The sequence below is a fragment of the Gigantopelta aegis genome, chromosome 9 (genome assembly GCF_016097555.1).
Source record: "Gigantopelta aegis isolate Gae_Host chromosome 9, Gae_host_genome, whole genome shotgun sequence".
In the NCBI taxonomy this organism is placed as follows: Eukaryota; Metazoa; Mollusca; class Gastropoda; order Neomphalida; family Peltospiridae; genus Gigantopelta; species Gigantopelta aegis.
This window is the reverse complement of record NC_054707.1, coordinates 9,047,479-9,060,732: the sequence shown is the minus strand read 5'-3', so window position 1 is coordinate 9,060,732 and position 13,254 is coordinate 9,047,479. Positions and strand designations below refer to the sequence as shown.

The 13,254-nt window shown below is 35.7% G+C and overlaps 1 long non-coding RNA gene across 1 annotated transcript; it reads left to right on the top strand.

Moving 5' to 3' along the window:
* Nucleotides 1-7,301: 7,301 nt before the first annotated feature.
* On the top strand, nt 7,302-9,866 carry LOC121380663. Its single transcript, XR_005958989.1, has 3 exons — nt 7,302-7,375; nt 8,609-8,746; nt 9,729-9,866. It is a non-coding gene; the product is annotated as an uncharacterized LOC121380663 (long non-coding RNA).
* Nucleotides 9,867-13,254: the final 3,388 nt, after the last annotated feature.

Below are 13,254 nucleotides of genomic sequence, written 5' to 3'. Positions count from 1 at the left end.
TGGCCGCTGGCCGCGTTAGACAGGTGACCGCTTATTACAGATGCATTTACATTAAAATTCGTTTGGGAGGGGAAAAGTGGCCTCTTAAGGCAGGCGACCGCTGATTACACGTAACCGCTAGGACAGGTTTGAATGTACAACGTGTTTGTGTAAACTGTATACGCAACTTCAAATTCCAGTCAACCATTACTTGATATTCAAATGACGTAAGAATATGTGACGCGGTGTCTTTTCAGTATCAATTCAGTCGAACATATGCTTTACTGTTGCTGTTGTTGCTGCTGCTGTTGTTGTTGTTGTTGTTGTTGTTGTTGTTGTTTCTTGTTTCTTGTTTTTGTTGTTGTTTTCTTGTTTTTTGTGTGGGTTTTTGGTGGGTTTTTCTTTTTCTTTTGTTTTGTTTTGATTTTTTTTGGGGGGTGGGGGAGGGGAGAGTAATTGTTTTGACAGTGTTTAGTTGACAGTATGCAAACTGATCATATTCTTGACAGTCTGTGGTGTCACGGAAATAACGCGAGAAAATCTCACCAGATAGGCTGGTAAACAAATGGCTACTCCTATACCGTGTGTAACATGTGGCTGGGTTAAATAAAGCTAAATATACTAATACATAGCTGCAAGTGTGTTGTGGTCCAAATACTCACCTTTGAAAGTTATTATTGCTGACATTTACTTTCTTTTGCCATGTAAAATCTAAAGCATCTGTTTTGGGTGATATTTATATTAATATCATTTTGAAAAGTCATGGTTGTATTTTTCTAAGTAAGAATTACGTTTCATAATTTTATCACAAGTTAAATACACTGTCCTGAGCGTGCTGTGACTACTGTATTGTCATGTCTCCACAGACCTCGGTGGCGTCGTGGTTTAAGCCATCGGACATCAGGCTGGTAGGTACAGGGTTCGCAACTCGGTACCGGCTCCCACCCATAGCGAGTTTTAACGACTCAGTGGGTAGGTGTAAGGCCACTCTAACTAAATACATGTTGAGCTACATTTAATAAACAAACATTAATATATTAAATAACTTGTAGTACATACCATAGTAAGAAAACGACGATTGGGACTATAGATGAATTTCTATCTAGTATTTATTATTAATGAACCAGACAGGCAAACATACAAAGATGAAATGCAACAATATTGGTCAAATTACATCATAATGACAACAAAAGCAGGGTTTTGACGTGCGTTATATCATTTCAGAGGGAGAGAGAGGTTACGTGATTGTTCAACGGCCTCAAATAATAAATATTAAAAATAGAAAAATCGGTTAGATCGTTGTAGGGGGTGGACTAAAAAAATAAATTAAAAAAAATAATAATAATAATAATTTTAAAAAATATTAATAATAATTTTTAAAAATAATAATAATAATTTTAAAAATAAATAAATAAATAAATAATATAAAAATAAAAACCTAAATCAACAACAAAACAAACGGATCATATAACTCGGAGTCAATATCTGTAACAGTACAACAGTTACTGTAAACGAGTATTCTTTGATTTTTCTTCTTAAGTTACAAAATCAGGCTAATTCGATTTTCTAGCTAGGATTGGATTGTATTGGATAACATATTAACGTGTCTATATCCAATTAAGGTTCAAGCACGTCTTTCCCGGATACAATCTCCGACTTCGCCAGTGACTGGGTCCTGGACAGAACAGGTAGAGTTGGAAATGGGCAGCATTTTGAAAATAGCAATCAGTAAAAAAGTTAATAGAAATGGGTTTTTTAAAATAACAAGCCAAAAATAAAAAGAATTGACTGCTCGGCCGAATATTTATATAATTTGGAGCATTTTATAAGGACAGTCCAAAAATAAATAAGAGAAAAAAAGAGAGGATTGGACTATTTAATAATATTACAAAAAGAAAGTAATTTTGACATTAAATTGTGAACGAAGGTCTAAATTTCTAAAGTTCGATCTATATGTCCATTTGAGTGGCCTCGTTAAGGCCGTTAGGGTATACAGCTTGTAGGGACGAGATGGGTTGCATCTCGTCAAGAAAACCCCTAGGTTGACAGTCATTATACGTTGAAGGTGTAGTGCATTGCTGAAATACAGATCTTGAGAAGCCAGGTCCGTCTGAACGAGAGAGAGAGTATCAGACTAGGGTATAGTCCAGTCGTCATGGGTTGGTATAGTGGTTCGGACGGGTCTGGTTCCGGAGGATACGAGATGGTATTAATATAAAACAAAGTAAAATCTAGAAAAGATCAGTAGGGTCCGACCCCGCTTCCTATTTCTTCTTAGAGTGGAGCGGTCAATCTTTCAGTGCCGCTAGGACAGGCTCGGACATGTAGAGACTAAACGCGAACAACCGTGGCGTTCTGCAGAATGGCCGTCATACGAGTCACAGAAAAACTAGTCGACATACGTCAGCCGGAAAAATGACGTGGAGGCAAGGAATCTCGCTAAAAATTAATCAAACCTGGTGGTGCAGGCTGTTGAAACGAGAAGCGTCCCAGCGTTCAATCAGTTCCAATAGCTGCATACATCCCAGTAGAAAACTCCATTTCGCTGACAATCACAAAACAAAATGGAAGTTTCTCAAGTCGAGCACACGAAAGCACGTGCAGTGTGTACAAGCGTAACAAACACGTCTTACCGCGTCGGGCTCCAGACTGGCAATGTTCTAGCTAGGAACAAGTTCGCAGCACGAGGGAACTATCGGCAGTTAAACAAAGCATCGAAATCGTGTAAATAACCATTCATACCACGAGTACGTTTATGAGGTAACGATTTGTACCACGCCTCTATATGACGTTTGGCTCAGACTTGTTTTAAACGACCTAGAAGCATATAATACAATCCCAAATACTGATAATTTTGTGTAATAAATGTAAGAATAATTTATCAATTATAATACATTCATATGTTAAAATATCCATCACTTCTTCCCCTGATTGTGATGGATACTAGTGTAAACAGGGGTTCTATGAATAATAATAATAATAATAATAATAATAATAATAATAATAATATAATATTGTGTACTCGGCAGAGCCAATGGGACATTCAGTCAAATCTCTGAAATTCGAAATCAATACGCATATGATACTTTGTAAACGGATTTTGATTCGAAGTGAAATCAATTGTGATATAATGAATCTGTTATCATGAGCTGGCAATAAATAAATGAACGTCACAACGGTATTGTAAATTTGAATACGCTTATTTCGCTGTCTGAGTTTACTTGATCACAGATTGAATTAGACTGCATGGTTATAGGGTCAAAGGCACTGATTAATTATTAATAAATGTATAGCAAGTTTAATTCATTTAAATTTTGTTGACTATCTTTTGTTTCATATTTTATAAGCGTTTTTATAAGATAGCTAAGGTAGTGGCTTTGTTTAGTTTTGTTTTAAAACGAGAACTCTAATAATAAATGAGCTATTTTAACTTAAAACGAAACACACATCAGACTATTCATATGCCTATGTTTCTACAAGATGAAAGTGCAGAAAAGATCTCTGATATTAAATGGACAGACCCTAGTTTCAACCCGTGGAAATTAACACTACGTTTAGTTAATCTACAAACCTGTAACACATTTGGATAAAATTAAAATTGTAGTGAAAGATGAGTTTGACTTTGAAATAGTGAAATACCCTCTAAAATAGACTAAAACTCTCGAGTCCATAACTAATACTTCTCAGACGCATGTGCGTTTTTTAAAATATGAGAAATGCATTTTGTGATATTAAAAACACCAGGATGACTAAAAACACTTCGAATGTACGGAAATGGATAATTTAGACAGTAAAGTATGATTTCAGTTATCAAAAACGGCTCTAATAGAAGAAAAAAAATTGCCTTATTGTTTAAAAACTAGGGTAATCCCTTTAAGGAGAACTTTTTAGCGACAAAATAATATTCACCCGATATTTTTGGATTCTTCCAGTATCCTCCAATGATTCAAATATCGTTCAGTATTCTGTGTTGCGATGGCAATCGAAACAAATAAAGACGTATCGTGTTTCTTCTCTAAAAGTGTATACCATATGTCAGACAACGTTGTACGGTTATTGTCAAATATTCCTCTTCGTTCTGACTGTGTTTTGACTGACTGAGAGCAATTTCTCAAACCATTGGTGTTCAGTTGTTGATCCGCAGAGACAAGATACTAATGGCCTACAACGCGGGCCATTAGTGAAACACGCGAGAACAAATATCTAATGATAACAATGTCACTAAGTCGTGACAAACGACTTCAGATTGTTTACGATCACATATCTTACGACTACACAATAACAGACACGCACACACACAATGCGCCATAGCTCAACCTCTTGTCATCTGAAGTTGGTGTTAATGTCTTAACAGTCAATACCTTCAATGCTGGAACATGCGTCTGGAGAAATATGGACCAAAACAATTGACCGTCAGACGATTGACCAGTAGGCTGATAACCGTACGGTTAACCTTTGATTTTTCTTTTAAGTCTTGAAACAAATCACAATTTACAGACATACCACATAAACAATTTGCACAGTAATTTTCCAATGTGTACACAAATATTAGTTCAACACCCTGCCTATCAATTTAAGATCATTTCGTATAAATAGTTGACACAGACACCAGACACTCTCAAAGCATCATTCAGAAAGAGATACCATTTTGCTGAATACTGATAATCTACTGAATCTCAACATGATGCTGATTATTCTAGTAGGTCTTGTTGTCTCAACATACGCTTCAAGTAAGTTTTTCTACAAAACAATTACAATGACCAAATATTGATACAAATATTTACTTTATAAACAAGAAAATGTATGAAATTTAATAATGAAAAACAAACTTATAATACTTTTGAATGCATGTCACATTTTGTTTACAAACTCGGGACAGTCCCTTTTAGTTGATGGATATGCCCGTGTTGTGCTATGGTGTTCTACTAATAGACCGACATCCAAAAGAAACTATACTGAGAAACATTGATTTAAATTCCTTTGTAACTTGGATAAAGGAAACGAAATGGTGGTTAAATATGTTTGTGCTTTTATGGAATGAAATTGTCACAACATGCCAAAAAGTCTGTTCTCATGAATATATATATATATGTATATATTTAAACAAGCAACATATTTTGGTTTTTCTTCAGTAGTTTCTCCGAGTTTTGGTATAGATTCTTTTGGACGGCAGTATATTTTGTATGTAGTATTGCAACGACTATACAGGGCTTTTTGGGGTTGAGGGGGGTGGGGGGGGGCCTCGTTTTCATTTTCAATTTTAACATTATTCAGCAACTTCCAGATATTGTTGGAGAACTGACGATAATCGTGTTCAAGATTGCCTGGTTATATCAATAGGGTCTACCGGAATAACGTATGAATCAGATTCTCTGAAGAATTGGTTATTGATATATTCTATATCACAATTTTAAAAATACAAAGTATCAGCTGGAATGAATCGAACTTACCGCACCGATTCACATGGAACTTAACAGCACGCGACCTTAACAACTCGGACAACCAGGTCTTCCACTCAAAAACGGCAGCCCAATTAATCATAGTTAAGAAAGCGTGCTGGGAGACACTCGGTTGAAAACGAATGTAGCAATTTTTATTAATATACAGTAATTGTTTAATTGCAAAGACGATTAATAGCGCACTCGGGAACTAATAGTCTACCACCGGAAACGTCGACCCAGTAATTATAATATTTAAAACCACAGTGTCATCTGGCAGGATTCGAACCCACTGCATTATTTATTATTAGTATTTATTAAGGGTCTATGGATGTTAGCTTTTTTAATGCTTCATAATTGTTTGAGTATTGATGGGCATTACATGTATGTTTCTTTTCGTTTTTTCATTTCAGCACCCACCAACTGTTTAGATGGTCCAGATAACGGTAGGTACTGTTCGAACTGCTGAATTATAAAAATGTCAACTCTCACGACCAACGTTTAATATACTCGTTTATTTTAAAATATATAATAACTATTCACAATGATTATATTTGTGTTTCACAATAATGGAACGTACCATACGGCATGCAGCCAAATAAGCGTTAGAAGGATTATTATTTAAATTATGTTGTATTAATAATGTACACTAATATATATATATATATAGCATATAGTAATCACCTTTTAGAATTAAGTAACTTTGCCAATTAGATGTAAATTAATCGAGGTCACAGCACTACGTTTATTGACATTTAAGCAACCGTACTAAGGTGACGCTCTATAATTGACGTGTGCATTCATAGTAATCACACAAAAACATTCGAATAAAAACTTTACACTGAAAACTGTCCAGCGTTCTGAAAACAAAAAACGTTAAGCACTAGTTTATTTTTATGTAAGGATATCCATAATGATGTTGAATTCAGGTTTGACGTAATTTCCATTCAAAAAGACACCACGTCACATATTCTTACGGCATTTGAATATCGCGTAATACCTAACTGGAATTAAAGTTGCTTATACAGTTTACAAAAACATGTTGTATCAAGCTTGATATTATATGATAAAGAGATTATTACACTGTGTTTCGGTATCGATAATAAAATATATTAGGAATAAAAACAATGTATTATGCTCGCCAGAGGCTTGCATAATACATTTTTTATTCCAAATATAGGGGTTTATAGAGGTGTCCGATTTACTGGGGTGTTAAGAAATAGCAATTGCAACCATTTTTATTTTTACTGTTGATTTAACAATCGTGACATTGTATTTAAAAAGCAACGGTATACTTGTTGAGCTTTTACGAACACATAACACAAACATATTTGGAACATATTACATGTACGTATGTACATATAACATTTTGAAAACTTAAGAAATGTTTGGGGTTTTGTTTTAACAGTTAAGCTTATCAAGGTACTAGTGTTCCATTGTTATCTGCCGAATTGTACATCGTTGACTATTGTAGCCTATGTTAAAAATTCCATATCTTGGACATGTTTTAAGGACCTTTCATCTTTAATAATTCAGTCCCAAGTGCGTTATGTATTGCAATTTGTACCTCTGAAACCGGACGATCAGACCGGTGTCGGTCATTATTGCGCCACTAATCGTTTCTTTATTGTCTCTTCGCTATCTTCTGCCAGATTACTTCGCTGCTATATATAAGATAAGACATTACTTTATATATAATAATACAAATGAATATTTAATGTGTTTATTTGTTATCTTAAAATTGACTGACATGAAAACATATATATGTCTGGTGTGTTATTTTGGCATGTTTAGTTCTTATTTACCAGTAAGACAGAACTAACACATATCTGTATCTGCTTGGGTGTTTCTAGGATGTGACATCGGTGGCCAGTGCCTTGCAACAGCGGCCGCGGGGGTGTCTAAGTGTGTATGTTACCAAGGTTACCAACAGTCACTTATCACCAGCAAGTGCATTGGTAAGAGCAGATATTTCTCCTTTACCATTTCTAGTAAAAAAGTTTATTTCATGAACAACAATTTTCAACTTCTTTATGCTGTTAATATCTAAAGTTATTTTTATAACACACATTTCACTCTAGTGTGTACCAAAATGATGCTTCTTTTGATCTTGCTATCGGTAGACATCGACGGAAATTATTGTAAAAATTAAATAAAATTAAAATATTATTTAATATAATAATATACCGTAATAAATAAATGATTAGCAAAATTAATTCAATATGCTGAATATATATGGAGATATTACATGTATTTTGGGGAACATTTTTCATAATAATTATCACACAAAGATGGAATACATTCCACTTGTAATACAGACCAAAAATACATTGGTTAAATTTAATGAAACTAGCTATATTGACATTCACACCTGGCCTCGGGGCCTGATCTTTTGTTATACAAATAGTCTTAGATATGGATAGCAGAAAGAAGATGCATTCAAAACATACATAGGCTTGTTTAACATTGAAATGACTAAACTTCGTGCCTTTTAGATGAATTCTATTTGAAAACTGTTAGGGTTTGAGTTTGTTTTCGTGTCTATGTAAAGAAATCAAGTAACGTGAAAATAGTTGTCCTCGTGGTCTAGGGACGTAGCCCAATGGTAAAGCGCTCGCTTGATGCGCAGTCTGTCTAGGATTGATCCCCGTCGGTGGGCCCATTGGACTATTTCTCGTTTCAGCCAGTTCACCACGACTGGTATATCAAAGTCCGTGGTATGTGCTATCCTATCTGTGGGATAGTGCATATAAAAGATGTGTTGCTACTAAAGGTAAAATGGGACAATGTGGCGGGTTTACTCCCTAAAACTATACGTCAAAATAACCAAATGTTAGACAACCAATAGCTCATGATTAATACATCAATGTCTCTAGTAGTGTTGTTAAACAAAACAAAATTTGGGTTTCGTGGACTAGTGCAGTTAACGAATTTAAGAATACAACGCAAATATAATACATACTATGCATATGAAGTGAATTTTTGACACTACCTGTTCGATTCACGAATTTAAGTACAGGTACACAACGAAATGTGTATTTTATCAAAACCACGAAATTTTAAGCTCACAAAAATAAAAGGATTTCTTAGTTTTGAATAAGAATTAAATATATTATTAGTAAAAAAACAACCTTAGGCTTTAAAGAATTGAAGAGGAAATATAGAATTTGATAATCTGGTTTCTGTTCCAGATGTAAACGAGTGCCTGAGCACGACGTCTCCGCTGTGTCAGTACGGCTACTGTCGCAACCTGGTCGGCTCGTACCGGTGTAGGTGTTTCCAACAGTACGGCTTCGTCGTCAGTCCCGACGGCAAGGCGTGTATCAAACGTAAGTACCTTTTGGTGTATGCTGACATCGAGTGGTCTCTCGCCACAGCTGGAGTTAAATTTAGGTGATTGTTGTCTTTGTTGTGTGCTTTAATATTTCAGGGTTTTTTTTTTTTTTAAACATTGCATATTCTATAACGTTACTCTTCTACCAATTCCTTGCTTTGGATATATTTCCCGACGAGACAACTGTCCTTGAATCTTCGGTGGATGTCATCACGTCTTTAACCGTTGACTGGTTGATTTTTTTTGTGTGAATTCTTAAGCGAGTTTGGTTGTTGGGGTTTTTTTTATCTTTTTTTCTGAGGTTTTTTTTTGGGGGGAGTGAGCTAGTTAAATTTAGGATATACACTACTATATAGATAGATAGATAGATAGATAGATAGATAGATAGATAGATTTTTTAAGCGAGTTTGGTTGTTTTTGGTTTTTTCTATCTTTTTTTCTTTCTTTTTTTTTTTTGGGGGGGGGGTTTCGGGGGGAGGGTGGGAGTGAGCTAGTTAGATCTAGGATATACACTATTATATATAGATAGATAGATAGATAGATAGATAGATAGATAGATAGATAGATAAAATACGACTATTTCTACGATACGTTGTTCAGTTAGTTAATAATATATTGTTAAACGTTTTACAGTTAGTGAATAAAATAACAAAAGGTTATTCCCTTTAATACTGATGTCATAATATTCGTATGTTTTATGTTAATTGTTTGAGGGTGTGGGGGTAAGAGGTTTTGTGCGGATCTTTTTCTCACAACACGACATTCGTAAGTAAATGCATAAATTAAACATCATCGACTATAATTGAAATAGCTTAGTTACAAAAAGACGAATGAATAAAACATATACATAATACATGTATTTTGTTACCAAAGAAATAACAACAAAAAACACACCCCAAAAAGAAGAAGAAACCCACAATAATACTAGTAATATTGCTTCTGACATTATGATATTTGTTTGTGTTTTATTCCTTCAGCTTACCAAGTCCAGCCATGGTATCAACGATACTTCATGCTCTCCATGCTGGGCGGAGGGTTGTAAGACAAACGTAACTTTCCGGTGTGGATACGTGACATGATCTTCGCGTTCTCATCAGATAGATGTCAGAAGAAATATCGCATCGATTAGGATTTTTTTAAATATAATTTCGTTAATAAAACGGTATGAACAATTATCACTGACTTTATTTTTTATATACAAAGGTTAGTATTATCATCCTAGCAGTCATCCATTAGACTAAGTCCCATAGAACTTTTGGCGGTAAAAGTTATGATACTGTCAGAAATAGCCTTTGGAGAGATATAAACTTGAATATGCTAATAATGTGTTTGTTGTTAAACGGATTGTCCCAAGTTTGCTACCACAGTAAGTTTGTTTGTTTTGTTTAACGACACCACAAGAGTACATTGATTTATTAATCATCGGCTATTGAATGTCAAACATTTGGTAATTTTGACATATTAGTCTTAAGGAGGAAACCCGCTACATGTTTCCATTAGTAGCAAGGGATTTTTTACATGCACAATCCCACAGACAGGATAGCTCATACCACGGCCTTTGATATACCACTCGTGGTGCACTGACTGGAACGAGAAATACCCCAATGAGCCCACCGACGGGCATCGATCCCAAACCGACCGCGCATCAAGCGAACGCTTTACCACTGGGCTATGTCCCGCCCCCACTACCTTACTAAGATGTTTATGGCTAATAAAGTTTGTTTTGTTTAACGACACCACTAGAGCACTGACTTATTAATCACCAGCTATTGGATGTCAAACATTTGGTTATTTTGACGTACAGTCTTAGAGTTAAAGTTTGTTTTGTTTAACGACACCACTAGGGCACTGATTTATTAATTATCGGCTATTGGATGTCAAACATTTGGTTATTTTGACGTACAGTCTTAGAGTTAAAGTTTGTTTTGTTTAACGACACCACATTGATTTATTAATTATCGGCTATTGGATGTCAAACATTTGGTTATTTTGACGTACAGTCTTAGAGTTAAAGTTTGTTTTGTTTAACGACACCACTAGGGCACTGATTTATTAATTATCGGCTATTGGATGTCAAACATTTGGTTATTTTGACGTACAGTCTTAGAGTTAAAGTTTGTTTTGTTTAACGACACCACATTGATTTATTAATTATCGGTTACTGAGATAGAGTCTTAAGAGTGGAAATCTGCTACATTCTTTTCCATTAGTAGCAAGGGATTTTTTATATGCATCATCCCATAAACAGGATAGCACATACTATGGTCTTTGATATACCAGTCGTGGTGCACTGGCTGGAACGAGAAATAGCTCAATGGGTCCACACACGGGAATCAATCCTAGACGGACCGCGCGCGCATCAGGCGAACGCTTTGCCACCGGGCTACGTCCTGCTCCCTTTTCGGCTAATAAGGCCTTCATTAAAGGGACATTCCTGAGTTTGATACAATTTTTAAGATGTTATTGACTAACAGACTTTTTAACGACTGTAATTACATATCAGCTATATTTTTCTGCATAAAATATTAGTGGCTGTATATTAAACGTGTTTCTGATCGTTCTAATATTTGTACTAGGTTAAATTTCATTTTATTTTCTAAAATATTGTTTTTTCGTACGTACGAAATTATTTGAAGACAAAATCTATTTTGGGCTTCTTATAAATACTAATACGACCAGAAACACATTGAATATACAGACACTTATATTCTAAACAACAAAATATATAATATGTAAGTTTAATCGTATAAACATCTTACAATGCAGCAAACTCAGGAATGTCACTTTAACGACCAAAAGGGGCGGGACGTAGCCCAATGATAAAGCGCATTGATGCGCGATCGGTTTAGGAACGATCCCCGTCGGTGGGCTCATTGGGATATTTCTCTTTGCAGCCAGTGCCCCACCACTGATATATCAAAGGCTGTGTTATGTGCTGTCCTCTCTGTGGGATGGTGCATATAAAAGGTCCTTTGCTACTAATGGAAATATGTAGCGGGTTTCCTCTATATGACTGTGTCAAAATGTTTGACATCCAATAGCCGATAATTAATAAATCATTAATAAATGTGCTCTAGTGGTGTCGTTAAACAAAACAAACTTTTAACAACCAAAATTACATATTAAATAGATATTCTTATTCCGAACATCAGTGCCTGTAAACACAGCGTGTTTCGTATCGTCCTGATGTTTGTAGTAGCTTAATACTTGTTTTAATTTCCTAATATAAATATTTTCGTACATACAAAATTATTGGGAGACAAAAATCTAATTTGGATTATTACAAACATTAGAACAACCAAAAAACACATTGACCATACAGAGACAAATATTCTAAACAAAAACATCCTACTAGTCGATAACATGTTACAATAGCAGCAAATTTAGAACAGTCTCTTTAAAATGTTTGTCAAATATACTGGCCAAAGGTCATACTAAAAAACTATTTTGGGCTGAATTAGCAAACGCTAGCTTTTGTCTTACTTGCATGTAACTACACGCATTTACACTCGTTAAACGTAAGTAATTAAACACTAATTACGGTTTAAACGGCGTGCGGTCACCGACCATCTGGCACGAGGGTAATCAGGGTCAGATGAGAACCAGCTAATCAGATGGCGGGAAGCTGCGATGTCCTGGCATTGGTAACATCTTGGACACTGTAGACGCAGCCAATCGGAGGCCTGGTATACGGCGTGGTAACTACATGTAAGATAGCACGACTGCCGCGCTTAGTCTTGTGGTATTTAGCGCTAGCATAGAATGAAGAATATTTAATCTTAGAATGAAGAATATTTAATCTCAGTTTACTTTATTTTTAATTTTTAATCAACATGGTGGATGATTTAGAATTTAGTGAATGGGCACATTCATTGGGGCTTAAGGCAGAAAGCCTTGATAAGCTTGAGCAGATTGGTTGCGCTGAATTTCGCGTAATACAGTACATGACGGATACGATGATAGACAGTGTCGGTTTGACCATGGGACAAGCCATTTTACTAAAGGTGGGCGTTAAGGCATTTTGCAAGAAGACACCACCTTCAAGTGGAGATCCGCTCTGGACAACATGGAAGCTATGTCTCGAATGGCAACGGGGTTGACGTTCGACCAAGTCCAACAACAGCAACAACCTTCTCAAATCGGACAGACACCAGTAATGAACACATCAGCAGTTGGCAGAATGGATCAAGATCCCACCGTGTTCCTTCGAATGGATAAAGGTGAGAAACCTTTAGAAATTATAGACTTCATCAAGCCATCAATCACCATAAAAAAATTAACAAATTCTTTCAATCCAAAACGGCTCTAGAATTGTTCTTGAGGCAGGACCCAAACGACCCCGCCCAGAATCGGTGACGCTAGAACAATGGGGGGCCGCCAACACAAGAATTATGTATGCCTTGAAAAACGAGGGGAAATTATCTGGTCTTGAGATGGACAATTACATGGCATATACAGTAAAAATATTCGAGCTCGCCGAACGCTTTGAATGGCCCTCTGTGT